This window comes from Diceros bicornis, chromosome 21 (assembly GCF_020826845.1).
Source record: "Diceros bicornis minor isolate mBicDic1 chromosome 21, mDicBic1.mat.cur, whole genome shotgun sequence".
Lineage (NCBI taxonomy): Eukaryota > Metazoa > Chordata > Mammalia > Perissodactyla > Rhinocerotidae > Diceros > Diceros bicornis.
This window is the reverse complement of record NC_080760.1, coordinates 27,323,736-27,335,842: the sequence shown is the minus strand read 5'-3', so window position 1 is coordinate 27,335,842 and position 12,107 is coordinate 27,323,736. Positions and strand designations below refer to the sequence as shown.

At 33.9% G+C, this 12,107-nt stretch overlaps 1 non-coding gene across 1 annotated transcript; it reads left to right on the top strand.

Annotated features, from left to right (window-relative positions):
- Positions 1-1,083: 1,083 nt before the first annotated feature.
- LOC131419749 (U6 spliceosomal RNA) lies at positions 1,084-1,190 on the top strand. The gene has a single exon (XR_009223326.1). It is a non-coding gene; the product is annotated as a U6 spliceosomal RNA (small nuclear RNA).
- The last annotated feature ends 10,917 nt before the right edge of the window (positions 1,191-12,107 follow it).

The window sequence follows — 12,107 nt, the reverse complement described above, 5'->3', positions numbered from 1 at the left end:
CACCTAGCTATTCAATTTGACTGCAAAATACAAAGGAGCTACTTTGCCATAATACTCTTTTTACCTATAGTACATTCGAAATTACTTTATATCAATCAAGCTTTTTTTCCAAATAATAAAAAAAAATGGATATTTATATAGACAAAGCAGTTTCTTCACTGACCTTGGACTTGTATCCACTTACTGTAGATGACATTTCAAGTACAGTCATAGATGATATTTTTTCCGTTTATTCACAAAGCATGTACTGAGTATTCACTATTTTAGGCAATAAAGGAATAAAGAGAAAAAAAGACATAGCCTTTGTCCCTGAGAGACTAAATGGATTTGAGAAAAAAGGAGCAGTAGGCACAGAGTAAAAACACAGAAACAATGCTACCAAAAATAAAAATGATAAACAGAAAAACAAAAGAGATGCCGAAAAGCTCCAAGAGTCAACTATCTAAGGGGCCAAGTTTAGAAAATCTGTAATCTATTGTTAAACAAATTGTATAGATAAATGAGTACTAATGAGCAATCTATCCCTGTATCAAGAACAACTATAGCTATTTTTATAAAGTTATGTATTCCCTCACATGCATATGGTCAAGTTCTAATTCTCTGTAAAACACATTCTAGAGACACAACCACACACATTTGTTTGCATTGAAACTCTGATGATCTGTGACAGCAAATCACTTCACCCATAGCATCGCTGGAAATATCTCATTATATATGTCTCTAAAAACAGGTTTGCAAAACCAAAATTCCCACTGCTTACAGCACTCTACCTTTAAATCTCACTCTGCCCACATAAAAGAAAAGATATCACTCTCAAGAACAAGAATTATGTTGACTTTTTTTATTGGTTTTTCTTATATTAAAAAAATAGAGAATCTTGAAAATGTCAAGAAATCAAATTTAAATATGAGTCAAAAAATTAAACAATATAAATGTGAATTAAAATAATTTATTTTAATTAAAGGTAAACTATTTCTCCAAACATTTTAATAAAATCATAAATTGTATTCTTTGGAAAGATTAGAATAAATATTCCATCCATTCTAACAAGTAATAGTTTTCTCTCTTGAATAAGAAAAACACGTGCTCGCTTCAGCAGCACATATACTAAAATAGGAATGATACAGAGAAGATCAGCGTGGCCACTGTACAAGGATGACACGCAAATTTGGGAAGCGTTCCATATTTTAAAAAAAAGAAAAATAAATTGCACACTAGATAGTTCATATTTACTTGCTGGCATTTAGATTCAAGTGGGATCAGATTTCCAAATCACACAGTTGGAAACTAGCAGCAAATTTTTCATAGTTGCCCCAAACTAAAGCTATTGGTTTCCTCTGACTTTTAATCTTACCTCAATGCCCTCAGAGAGAACTTTGATAAAGGTTTCATACTTCCTGGAAGATCTCATTTATTTTCTGATAATAAATAAAAGCTTCATTCTTTAGAACTGCTAATCTAATACTCTAAATACATTTTTAAAACACTATCAAGGGCACTACCAATATAAGTCAATGATTTGAAAATACAATCTATTTGATTCACTTCGCTCAAAATTTACATAAATGTTTAAATTAATAAAGTTGGCATTATACTTCATGGTAAATATTAATTTTTCAGGATGAGTGATAAATATTGGTTCATCGGAGGATTTAACATATATGAAGAACATATTAATATTATAAGAAATGGTTTACGTTTTAACACATTGTATCAAAACATATTACCTAATGAGTGCCTGAAATTGTTCTTTAGGCAAAGAAGAAGTGCCATATTCAGCAAACTCCCTTGGAAATAAATCAAATAATTCATTGTTCAGCCTACATATCACTATTAATGTCGTACTTTCTATAAAATGACTTTGGATGGAAAATAAAGAACTCTATCAATTTACCAAATAGCATGTTTAAAAGTTCCAAATAAAGAATTTCATCAATATTTTCACTGAATCCATTAGTTGTCAGTTTGGAACGCTTCCCACAATCAAGCAAATATGACCATATAGACATAAACCAAACAAAATCACTTGTAAAAATTGTAAGGGAGATTTTTATTCTCACTACATGATTGCATTTTGACACAAAGACATTCATTTAATGTCATGGTCCATAAAAATAGTAGACTCAAAGGATTCACATTTCACTAAATATGGTACTGATGGCTCTCAATATTTTTCTGGTTTCTCTTATATTTGGCATATATTGTTAGGAATATAGGGAAAAAACTGCGTTTTATCCAACATCATGGAAATTGTCAAAAAGACACATTTCAAAACTTTGAACAGCAATCATTTTCTAAATTTTCTAAATATGCTAACACACCTTTAAAATTACCTGACCGTATTATAAATAGGAAATGGAAGTGCCATGGGCTAGTTTTTTTTCCATGAAATTATAACCATTAAATTGAGGATATTTGGAACATTAGTAAACCCAGATGAGCACAGATTATACCAATAAGATAAAGGCATTAAGATAAAATGAAAATCAAATGCAGCTTTCATTTGGATGTATTAATATTAACTAGTTTTGCTCAATATAGAGTGTATTCCAAATGTAACAAAATAAAGAGGGCCTGTATTTTTTTCTTCTTAAGCAGTATAGACCAAATATTCTTGGTGTCTGTGAAATTTTTAAATATGAAAAAAATTCCTTTGTAGATGATGCATAAAAGTTTCAAGTACCTATGAAATACAGAAAGCATATGAATACTAAAAGTTCAAGACAGCCACACTTTCTGAGCCAATTTATGAATTAATGAGAATTATCAAATACCCCCTCCCCAAAGATCAAAATGTCTTCTTTTTTTTTTTGGCACCCATAGAAAAATCTTTGCAATTTTCTTCATGATGGCTAAGATAATAAGTTTCTTAGAAAAACCTGTTTCTTTTTAGAGGGTTTGAAATATCTTTAGATAATTTAATCTGATTTTTGGGGGGCTAGTTAAAATGAAGTGAACGTTGGCTGTAAGGAAGAAAAGTGATTTTGTTTTAAAAATGGTTGTAGTTTGAAAATATTGAAAGAAGAAAATGATTTCTCTTGCTTCTACCTTACAATAGCAGCAGCAAAGCTTGGTAAGAGGTTTGGGCTCCACGTTATGGTAGCACTGCAGACATAGAACTATTCACGGGCTCATTTATCTTAACACTTGGTATTATTATTTTCTTTGGAAAAAAACTTTTAAAAGATGCAGAGTAACTCTTTTCTACTTGGATCAGTAATAGGTGAATAAAAAATAATTTCAGAATCAGAATTAATGAACTATAAAACAATTGAGAGGATTATCTTGAAGAAGTAAGAGAAAGAGGCAAATTTACTAATAATTTCATGAAATTTTTCAAACATTTAAAATTTTCTTGTTCTCATTTGCTGAATTTAACTTTAAACATGCGTTTTTCTTATATCGTCATTAGTTATACTTGATTATGCTATAAGATATTTATCAAATTGCAATAAAAATAGTAAGTTCAGACTAAAATAATTTACAAATGCTAATTTGGAGTTCCAACATGACAACCAGTAGAAAAGCAAGGACATACCAATTTATTTAGGATCCTTGATTCTATAATATCTGTAAGAATAAAAATTAAAGTAAGTTAACTGGAGTATACAAGATATTAGGTTGTCTAGAGTCAATTAGGGTAGACTTCAATGACTTTAATTCAAAAAGAATTTCAGAAAAGAGAAAATTTCAGACCCAAGTTGGAATCTATTATTTCATTTCAGTCAACTTATCTGCCTGGCAGGATAATGGTGATTTGCATTTTAACAAACATTATTATATATTTATATTTGTATTTTAACAATATATTATGAGTAGAATGTCATTGCATAAATGAAACTTTAAATATTATCTCCCATTAAGATTTATAATATCTTCTTCCATGGTCTCCATAACTGCTCACATATACTTTTAGATTGGACTTTGAACTTCAAGGCTAGGGAATGCAAAACAGAGACACTAGAGAGCAAATACGTTAAAATGAGATCAGTACTAAAATAAGAAGAGTTTTTCCCTCCTAGGAGTCCATAATCCTGGCTGTATATTAAACTCACCAAGAGAATTTTTTAAAATACCAATGCCCAGGCTCCACCACAGAACAACTGAAGAAAAATCTCCAGGGATAAGGCCAAAACCTTGGTAATTTTAATTACTTAAGATTATACAGAAGATCTTAATTGACTTATGAATTCACTTGATTATCACAGTGGCTAAGAGAGTGAACTCTAGTGTCAGACTGCCTGTGTTTGAATCCTAGATCGACCTCTGAGTGCATATGACCTTGAACAAGTTACTTTCTCTTGCTCCATTTTTCTCACCTGTGAAACAGGTATAATAATAGTGCCTACTTCACAGAGTAGCTGTAAGTGAATATTTGGAAGGAACTTAGGACAATACCAGGCATGTAGTATGGGCTCAACAGATAAAATAATCATTGTGATTTTAAGTTATCATCATCAAATAGACATTTTCAATTCTTTAACAGTATCCTAAACACAATATTACTTCATTTATTAGAAGTAGGGATATCCCCACATATATAAAATTAAATATCTGTCACAAAAGGAGACTACTCCAGTGACTGGCCCTGCTACTGTTAAGACACTTAGCCTTTAACAGTAAAATATGAGCCATGTGCTTTAATTTCTCCATTTGTAAGATGAAAAAAATGTAGAGATAAAGTTTAAGTCTCTTTTGGTTCTAATTCCGTGAGTGCATTGAAAAGATGATAAAAGATAGGAAAGATGTGCGATACTAGGTTCTATTAGAAGCAATGTTCATGATATTTCTGAAACTACCCTGAACCCAAACATCTAAACAGCCAGTGTTTACACTGCAGATGTAATGATGGATATGTTAATTAGCTTGATGGCAGTGATTATTTCACACCTTAAATAGATACAATTTTTGTCAGTTATACTTTAATGAAGAAAATGAAAAAAATAACATCACATCTGCTTGATTGGTTAAATCAATTAAAAATTATAGCATTATAATTTGAATAGAACATTTGGTTTTAATTTTGTTTTTGCCCAAAACAAGATTTGATAGACCAAGTAGAGTAGGGGACCAAAATATGATGAGATGAAATTAAAATACTCTGTGCTTAAATCTACTTTTATTAATTAAAATAGGTATTATAATATTTATACATACAAACAATGTATATAATAGAGCTGATATATTGAGCTCAGTAATGAAACACACAATCTTGAATCCACTGTCTTCTTTCAGTGTAGAACACTGTCAATATCTTTCTGTCTAAATGTATATTTCCTGCCAAAATCCACTGTTCTGAGAGAACAGTGCTAACCTGAATTTTGTGTGTCTTTCCCTTGCTTAAAAAACTGGTTTCACCACATATGTAAGTATCCCTACCAGATATATTGTTTTGTATTTCTCAACCTTATTGAAATGACATTATACTGTAAAAAAAAATTAAAAGTATTATTTGTAAAATATGAGAATTCTATTCTTTAACTCTCCTGCTTTTCCCCATGATGAAAATCATAAAGCCGGGTTAAAGAAGCCAGTTGAGTGATTGCTGGATAGTCCTTAAACTGATAAACAGTTAGCCATTGCTGATTAGGTAGTTAGTAACTAAAGTTTTTTTCTTTTTTGCAATTATTGATTACAGCTTTTAGTTGTTCACCCACCCATTGTTAACTGTGCTGCTCAGGCAATATGCTATCTGACTCCCACTAGGTTCCTTTAGCTAACATCTCCCTGATGCCTGGGTCACCAGGGTAATGGGTGTTTAAGCTGTTTTTCAGGAATTAGGACTCCCTTGTCCAGTTCAGGCCAGTTGAGACCACCAACCCATCAACTGGACCTAGCAGATGCCTGATAAGCGATGTCAAGAGGCTAAAAACTTCACCCTCAGGTCATGCTAACACTGCCATTTTGTGAACATGAGTCCTATGAAGAGGCATAAAGTGTGACTACGCTTGCACAGATCATCAATTACCTAACCACTCCTCACCTCTAATCACTATCTCCATACTTCAGGCCACCTTGCCCCCTATCATAAATATCCCAAGCCCCCATCTTTGGGGAGGCGAATTTGAGACTTGTATTCCTGCTTCCTCACTTGGCTGCCTTGTGATTAAAACCCTCTGCTGTAATCTCGTCGTCTCAGTGTTTGGTTTTCTGGGCAACAGGCAAAACAAACCTGGTTTGGTAACATCCTTTCTGGCAAGTAGAAAAACTTTAAAAACAGATATTCCTGTATATTATTCTTTTGTTACATATAAAATGGTAGCCATTATAATAATTTATCTTTCATCAAGAAAAATTACCAAGGGATTTTTTTCAGTGTCATGTTTCTAGTTCACTTTTTAAAATTCTGTAGTTAAGTATTACATAAAACTCTAGCACAAATATTATGGAATTTTTTAATCATATGATAATATTTTGTACTGAGTTTTAAAACTATAATAGAATCAACAAGCCTGCATGGAAAGAGAAAGAATTTCTTTCTTTTTCTGCATAATTGGATGGAGGAACATTTAGATTTTAAAATAGCATGAATACAGAGAAAGATCAACATTTTCAAAAGCACAGAGTGTTCATAACAGAAGAAAATTCAAGACAAATGCCTTATGTTAAAAATAGACGGCTATCTCCTTGTTAGCTTTTAAGTTTATAAAGTTGTAGAAAACTGCTACTAATCTGTTCTGAATAATGTCTGACACAACACTTTGTATACTTTGAAGGACTTGATAATGACATTTTAAAATACCGTCTGTTATTTCTCAACAACATAGCTTTGAAAATTTTTGTTTGAACTAGAGAAATTAATTTATTTGATATTCCATGAACTGGTAAAATGAAAAGGGCAGGATAGCTCAACTAATTTCCCCACTAGGATATAACAGTGAAATCCCACTGATTGGCTATCCAGAGGAACACGGCAGTCTTTCAGCAGGGTAGCTGAGAGATTGAATGAGGACTCTAGCAAGAGTCTATTGTTTCCATGGGAATGAGAAGTTATGCTGAAAGAAGGAGCCAATCAACAACAGCAATTTAGCAAACCCAAATCACTTCAATTTGGCCAATCTTACTGAAAAACAATTTGAATCTTGAAAATGAGAAGGACTAGGTGGTTATACAGAGAGGAACTCAGCGGGGATAACATTTTTGAAAGTTTGCAGCCTGAGATTTCAAATACGCAACATATTTAAGGAAAGTGATTAAAGAAAATATCCCAATGTTCTGAAAATAAAACTACTACCACGGGAAGAAATGTAGTTAAGAGTTCTTTCAGCTCTAGGATGCTTTAGTTTCAGGAAGAGGCATTTAAATGGAAATTTCATCTCTTACGAAGTCCCTCACTAATTCGTACCTTGATATCTTTTCTGATCAGTAAAAGAAAGGGTCATTTTATTCATGTGGCAATACTTTAGAGTGAGCAACCCACTGGTGTTCGCTCACATTCTACCAGGAACAGTATTCATGCAGAGACACCTGGAGCCTGCCCAGGTCGGCTCTCAGCAGACAGGCGGATCCTTTCCTCCATGTTCTTGCTTTGGTTTCCACCTCAGGCCAATACCAGCTCTGAGGACAGGATAAGGAGAGACTGCAATTGTACTGCAGTTGTAAACTTTCTGACTCTGGCCCTCTGCTTCTTGGATTAAGTCCTCCAAGTCAAGCTAGGTAGGTTCTCAAATGTCATTGAAAAAACAACAATTCACTCCAATATCTAAAAATGAGGTTATTTCTATAGGTCAAATGGCATTTATCAGTTCCTGGGAAATATCAGACATTGAGTATACAAAACAAATAAAACGAGAACACATTCTTCAAAGGCATTTCAGTCACATTTGCAGTCATCTAAGTAGAATGATGAAAACTAACAACAGGTTTTCTGAATCAATACGGTTTTTCACTTACGTAGTTATCACAAGAACTAAAAGCTCACATGTTTTGGGTTACGACACTGAGCCTCCTTTTAAAAGGTACATGATTTTTGAATGTGAGACTATACTAAGATATTGGCCACTACTAACTCTAACGTAAGTTAATATGTCACATGACCCAATCAGCAAGTAAGGCTGTGAGATAAAGGTATTGATGGATAGATAAACTAGCTAATGGGCAAGAGGCTCAAGTAAGGCCTGGATACTTCAGCATTGCCAGAAAGGGCAGGCCTATGAGGTCACCATCTTGCAGGGCTCTGGATAGCCAGGGCAATCTGAGAGCACTGGGCGCTATGGGGATATGAGTGCCAAAGAGCAATGGAGGAATGGAGAGTGAGGCTCCAGAGATGCAAATATCTCCCAACTCATTGTTTGACCTAAATTCAGCCCTCATATGTCAGCTAGGACTCCATCCATGGTACATGATAAACTCACATTAAATTGGCTTATGAAGAAAAATAAGAAATGTATGGTGCACTTAACTAAACAGTCCAAGAGTAAATCTAGCTTCAGGTGCAGTTTGATACAGAGGCTCAAAAGACAGCATCAGGACACTCAGGACACTCTTACCTTTCTCTCCACTCAGTCTTACTCTCCCCCAAGTGTTGGTTTTATCCTCAGATGGGTTTTCCCCACAGGATACAAGATTTGCATAGCAGTTCCAGATCAGTAGTTAGGGGAGTGAGGAGGAGCTTGGGTAGAGCGAACTTATCTCTTCCAGTAGTTAAACAAAAGTCCTGGATGTGCCTCTCCTTTTCCTAAATCGGGTCACATTGTGACCTGAGAGACACATACATAATGGGCTTATGAACTAGGCCTAGCAACAACCTCACTCAAACCATGAGGATGGACAGTAGGGAAGGAGTGCTTTTCCTTGGAAATTGAGGGCATGTTATCAGACAAAGGAGGAATGGGCGCTGAGGCGGTAAGCAACACATATCTACTACACGGTTGTTTTAGAGAAGAGAGCATTATTCCAGAAGACTACCTATCAACCCATCCCCTCCAGCTGACGCCTGGGTAGACTTCATAATTTTACTCTGTGTCACAGAAGGATATAAATGCCTATCATGTCTAGAAGGAAGTTTTCCTCTGTAGAATATCCACAAATATGGGTTTTTTTCCTAAACTTGAAGATTTTTTGTATCTGCTCCATTTTCAGATTTATTCTTTTAAATTTTCTTTTAAAGACACCAAAAGTTTGAAATATAAATACAAAATATACTTGTTTATTTCTTAAAAAGACAGTAAATGTAACCAAACTGTATAAAACTTAAGGCTGACACAGCAAAATTCCTATCCTTTTTTTACCACAGGAAAGCAGAACTGATGTCTAGATCCAGGTGAGGGCAGGCCATGATGCAAAGATAGATCTGCCAGTGGAGTAGGCAGAGATGGAAACTGAGGTCAAGGCAAGACTGAGCCAGCCTTTCTGGGGCAAAGCCTGCAAACGTCCCCTGAGAGAATAATACCATGGTGGACTATGGTGGCCAGAGTTGATTATGGAGGACCAGTAACTGAGTCAATGATGGGGAATTGCCCTCTAAGAGTAAAAGAAAATAAGAGAAAGAATAAAATTAAAGCCTAGTAAGAATAGTCTTTCCTCAGTCTTTTTTTTTTTCCACTAATTTATTTAGAGAAAAACTACAGAAATTAAAAATATAAAGCATTTTTACAGTACGTTGTAATTATAGTAGCATTCACCAAAATTTCAATGAATTTGTCAAGAAGTTATGCCTATATTCAATGATTTTAAGTAATATTTTTATATTACTTAAATTGAACAATGTCTTTTGAAAGGGAAGTAAAACCAGTTATAATGACACAAAGACTGAGCTTCAGTCTACAGATCTCTCCACTTGAGAATTAACCTCCATGAAAGATAAGCTTCTCATTAGTGGCCTTATTCCTCTCCTCAGTCTTTTTGATACCCGAGTGAAAGCTGTGTCTAGAAAAATGCATAAAGGCACACACAATTTTGTATGCAATTACAGGGAGATCCCAGGTACCCCGAAGTGCAACAATAGACCTCCTCATGCATATACGCCCAGATTAAGAGACTCTATTATGGACTCAAAGTACAAAATTACACAAGCATTTTATTCCTTGTGATGACAGTGTTTCAAAATAAGGTGGCTTATAATAAAAGTAAAAACAGGTATAGGTTGTAATAAAGAAACCAGCTTTATTTCAGGAACATGTAACATATGGGAAGCCCTGAAATGATTGAACATATTATCAAAGAACACATCAGATAGGATGACAACCTTGTTCTGCTAGATGTGACAGCAAATACCAGGAGATATATGTTAACAAACAGTTTAACATAACACTATATATACAAAACTGAGAATATTTTATACCACACAGTGATATAATCATTTTATAAACATTGATTAGATTGTTTTCAAGAAGCTAAGAGATTTTGAGCGTTTTAAAAGCATTCTTAAGTTTTCCCTTTTATTGAATCTCATTTCATACACTTCATCCCCAAAATAACCTCACCAAGAACAATGACCCAGGAAACAAAACCCATCTTCTCCATAAACCTAGTCAGAGGCAGCTTTTTCTGGGACTGCCATTGAACATATGACACTCAGTGCACTAAGTGACTAGCTGGGTGACAAGGGGTCTTGTGAGGTCCCCACTATGTTCTAAAGCCTTCAAAGCCTCAGTGAGTTAAGTTAAATCACACAAATATTAACTCACCACTAGGAAACGCAAACAGCGTTTAGGGAAGATTTTAATCTTAGATGTCAGAAGAAGTTCCAGATTGGTCTCACATCATCTTCCATTTAGCATTTTCTTATTATTTCAACTGAAAATTGAATGTTAACAAACAGTTTAACATAACACTATAAATACAAATACTAAAAATACAACTGAAAGTTGAAATTTAAACAAAATTTACAAAAAAAAATCTAAATTAATTAATCTCATGAGTTGCAAAAATGCTCACTCTAACATGAAGTTCATTTTGGAATTCTAAAAAAAAGGAAATGTATAGTTTTTAAATGTTAAACAAACCCAAAAAGGCAAACAAGGTAGGAAAGGACATAGAAATGTTCTATAATTCTGATACTCTATTTTCCTGGTCAGAATAGCTTAATTAATGAGTGTGTTATTGAAATCCCTACCTAAGAAAGCTTTATTTAGGACAGAGTTACCATTGTGACTCAGTAGCTTGATTAAACCAAAGCTCATCCAAGTTCATCCTATTGTGTACTGCTCTGTGTACTACACTGGCAGTACACAGAATAGAATCAAATAATTTAATTTCAGTGGACTTTAAAATCTAGAGGGCCACTGAGCACTACCTTATAATAGTCCAAATTAGATGTTTTGTGGTATAAAACATGGCAATTTCTTTGTAGCATTGACTTGGAGGATCAGAAAACACAGTACTAGAACAAGCTTAATAAACCATAATTAACATTTGGACCTTAATAACTGCTATCAGTTATGAAGAGTACTACTATACCTCTTCACAAGACAGATGACAAATAAGTGAAACTTCTTATCCCAGGAAGAATTATCTCATAAGCCCCAGTTGAAATTATAAATGGTTCAAGAAAGCTTATTTTATAGGAAACTATCGTTGACTAAATAAAAGGGAGTTAATAAAGTGAAATCCAAGTTACCATCAGCTTTGAAATTAGATTGGCCTAGTTCTGAGTGTGCCACTTACTGAAGAGCCTTAGAAAAATCTCTTATGTAATTATACCCTAGTTTTCTCATCAGCAAAATAGATATTATAATACCATATAGATTTCTTGTGAAAATTAAATGGAATAATTTTTGGAAAGAGCTAAGCAATGCCTAGCACATAAGAGACATTCAATAAAAGATAGTAGCAAGAACGAGGACGACAACAGTAATATTAAGCATAGCAGCAACATACCAGTGAGGCCTCAATTTGCACAATTCCATTATGTATGAATTTCAGTTACCACTGTTTAGCTAAAGATAAATAACACAGTCCTCCCAACAACATGGTTTAAATTTTAGTTACCATGGTATTTGATAATTGCATAAAGTAAAAACTTTGCTACTAGATCTTTGGTCCACAAATCAACTATCTAAAGTAACAGATGTGCATCATAATTATTGATCAATCACAGCACTTCTTTCAGAGTTTGTTGGTGATTGGTCACTGCACACCCCTATTCAGTTCATGCACAGACAGCT